This window comes from Mobula hypostoma, chromosome 10 (assembly GCF_963921235.1).
Source record: "Mobula hypostoma chromosome 10, sMobHyp1.1, whole genome shotgun sequence".
NCBI lineage: Eukaryota > Metazoa > Chordata > Chondrichthyes > Myliobatiformes > Myliobatidae > Mobula > Mobula hypostoma.
In genome coordinates, this window is record NC_086106.1 from 21,082,321 (window position 1) to 21,086,270 (window position 3,950).

Below are 3,950 nucleotides of genomic sequence, written 5' to 3' on the forward strand. Positions count from 1 at the left end.
TTCGTCTAAGTCTGCCTGATGAGCTATAACACTGGACCACTCACAATAACACCCGATCGGCTTCCGCCTGCCTTAGTCTTATCCACATTGTCTAATGAATCCTGTTCAGTCTTCGACGGCAGCGCTACTCCGGAAAACTGCCGGATTGTGGTCGTCGTAATCTTCTGGGAAAGCGTATGTGGACAAAGTAGCACTCTGTCATGATCCACATACTCGCTTTGAATGTACAACGCGCTTATTCTAATGGCATGGGAAAATCACATGGACATTACTCGGGTTATCATTCTCACTTCCAATGTAGCAAGCCATTGCTCGTCTAAGATCGCGGCTATCGCAACGGGAGAAAACAACGTACTTGGAGGTATATTATGAATACGACAAAATTCAATGTTGTCTTGCCAGCTGGCAGCTATAATTAACAAATACCGGTAGGCACGGACGGGATTTGAACCCGCGATCTTCGGTTTACGAGACCGACGCCTTACCACTTGGCCACCGCGCCTCGATTGTCACAAATAGATAGGCAGAACTAATCCATGATAGCGGTATGTAATTGTATGGTCATGGAAGTTTACAGATATTATGCATAACTCTGTAACTATTCAGGTAGCGTCGATGGCACAGAATTTCAGCTATTAACTGGTTAACTGCTAATGCACACTAAGAAAATAAAAATCCCTGACGAATCGTTTAATCCTCTCCCGAATGACTACCCCATGGTGGAGCCTCTCAGAAATGCCCATTCTATTCGATGGTAAATTAGCACTATTCAAGAAACTAAAGAGGAATCAAAATTTTCATTCACGATACATTGAATAATTTAGGTTGTTGAAGGAAGAATGACGCTGGAATTATATGGCAATACGCCTGTGCAAGATTCCTTTCAGCAATGTTTTTTATTAAGATGCGAAATTTTGCCCATTAGGCCTGATAACAAGATATGTTCTTCGTTCTTTCTTCTTCTCTTTTCCCACTTTATAGTGAATGCATGCAGTTTCTCTGCGGACAAAACCTTAACGCTTCCGGTTCTCCTGTCCCCGATGCTTCTGTTTAGCCCCGGAAACTCTCTGGGTTGCAATGTCTCAAACTCACTGATTCTTCCACCCATTTTTTTGCAGTTTGCCGCGCTCGGTCTACGCTATCTTGTGTGTAACATGCATTTCTTCCGTTGGTGCCGTTTTGCAATTTATTTGATAAGTAAGGCAATCAACGCGAAGGCAAATATTTCTGCTCCAACAGAGGTAGTCGTGAGGTGACACCTCAAGCACAGCGGACAGATGTCGTTCTCCTTTTCAACGAAGTAAATATAAAAACTGGAGACATTTCAAAACAGATCTATTGGGCTCATGTGTGGGCAAATCAGAGAACTGGGATTGCAGTATAGAAACCGGACCCACTGAGTCTACAGTATCTATCTACCAATGTTTGCAATAATCTTTAAAAATCATTTTATTCTCTCAACTATTCTCAAAATATAAACGCACCGACACACGGAGGTCGATTTATAGAAGCCGATTAACCAACACACCCACTCATCTGTGGACAGTAAGAATAAAGCAGAGTACCCAGCGGGCATCCACATGGTTAGAAAAATAATTGAAGCCATCGTAGAGCTCGACTTACGAGGCAGCACTTTAACTAAAATTGATTATTTTGGTAATTGTGGGGAAAAAAAAACAACTATATAAATTAGATCTATAAGTTTGCTGTTCATGAAAACCAGTGGTAATCATGGTATTACGAAGTAGACCCAGTGGAGCATACGTTGACTAGATGAGAATGAATCCCATTCAGTCAATGGTAGATTTTAATCTCAAGATGTTGAATGATATCTGGACTCTGTGCTGATTGCGTCATTGTTTAATGATGAAACAGCTTCATTGTTAAGTGATGAAACAGGATCCTAATCAGTTATGTTCCTTCGCTTTCTGTTCAACACAGACAGCTTTCGGTCCTGTTCTGTCAGATGATTACTTTTTGGTAAAATCCACGGGGAAGTGATCTGCATGAGAGAAGTTCTTCCCCGTAGTAGTTTTGGACGAGATTAAACGCAGTCTGACTAATTCCAATCCAGCGGAGGGTTCTTTCTGCAATCGAATGAAAAAAAAATCGATAAGGAGAGCTTGTTTCAAATAGAAGGGTGATAAACAATAAGATATTCTGTTTGGACAATAGACATAAAACGGGTATCGTAAATAAGAGTAATACAAATAAACAGTGACTAAGAGCTGGAAATCCTCCGAAGATTTCGCAGAATCTGTGGAATTAGATAAAGTTTCAGGTCAAATCAAAGAGATTTCGCCACAACAGAGAAATTTTCTCCGTGACACAAAGAATGGGAAAGGGAAATGAGTTTCGAATAGAGTGCAAGATATAAACATTAATTGACATTTAAAGTCCTTTTTTTTCTGTATAGGACCATGAGTACTGGATGACGTGTGGACGTTAAGCATTTGCCCACCGTTGCCCATACGTTTGGTATTTGTTCGACAGTTAGATCAGGATCCATATGCTATTTAAACTGCACCGAGGGTCCCGTTCCAATTTTTGTACTTACTGGTCACAGAGCGACACTTATCGCCCCTTTGCTATATATAAGAGGCATAAAGCTGAGTCCCAGAAACGGGGACAACAAAAAATGTTGGGCTTATTAAATCGGTATAGAATTATATTCAGACATTTGGAGAACCTCGTCTGTTTTTCCTGGCGAATCTCTTTTGTGTACTGGTACAGACAGTTTGTGAGCAGTGAGTGTAGAAACGTTCTCTATTTTGTGCATAAATATGACTTAAATGTGATCAGAGCTTCGCCTGTTCTAATACTAGATAAAAAGGTACGTAAATAAATAAATAAGACAAGACAATTATCTTGCTCATTAATTACCTGTAAAATGATTCAATATTACATGTACTTGCTTCAAAAAATTGTGAATATTTGCTATCTGAAACTAGCATGGCCCCCCTCGTTAAGCAATAACTTCAACCAAACGTTTCTGAAAACAACTGTTCCGATCTGAGCATTGTACTGGAAAAGGTTAGGTCCTTCATCCGTACAAAACAGCTTCAACTCTGGGATGCCGGTGGGCTTCTTTGCATGAACTACTTGCTTCCGGTCCTTCCACATCATTTATATAGGATTCAGGTCAAAGCGTTGACTCAGCCATTCAAAAGCACAAAATATCTTCTTTTTAAATCATTCTGTTGCTGATTTACTCTTGTCGGTAGGATCAGTATCTCGTAGCATTATTCCACTTCTGTTAAGCTTCAGGTGGTGTACTGGTACATTGGCATTCGCCTGTAAAATGTCTTGATGTAATTTTGAATTCGTTGTCCACTCAACGATTGTAAGCTCTCCAACTCCTGAAGCAGTAAAACAGACCCAAACAATGATACTCCTTCCACCATGCTTCACAGTTGGGATGAGGCTTTGGTATTGGTTTGCAGTGCCATTATTTTCCAAACATAGCAATATTTCATCTCTACACAGAATATGGTTCCAGATGCGTTGGTGAACATCTATGTGTCCTATCACAAATTTGAGACGTGCATCCCCTACAAACTGGTGCAGAAATTGAGCAACCTGGCCCTTGGCAGTTCATTGTGCTCATGGATACTGGATTTTCTGAGTAACAGACCGCGATGTGTCGGGATGGGAGAAAACACATCATCTACTCTCATCCTGAACACCGGTACACCACAGGGGTGTCTTCACAGCTCTATGCTCTATTCTTTTTTCACTCATGACTGCTCTACCATTCACTCCACCAACACCATTGTCAAATTTGCTGATGATACCACGCGAACAGGTATCATATCCGACTGCGATGAGACAGCCTATAGGGAAGAGGTACAAAATTTGACAGAATGGTGTTGTCATAATAACCTGGACTTGAACATCACAAAAACCAAGGAGCTGATAGTAGACTTCAGGAAATCAAAGCGCGTAGAGCA

At 40.9% G+C, this 3,950-nt stretch overlaps 1 non-coding gene across 1 annotated transcript; it reads right to left on the reverse strand.

The window, feature by feature from the left end:
• Positions 1-430: 430 nt before the first annotated feature.
• trnat-cgu (transfer RNA threonine (anticodon CGU)) lies at positions 431-502 on the reverse strand. Its single transcript has one exon. It is a non-coding gene; the product is annotated as a tRNA-Thr (tRNA).
• Between the last annotated feature and the right edge of the window lie 3,448 nt (positions 503-3,950).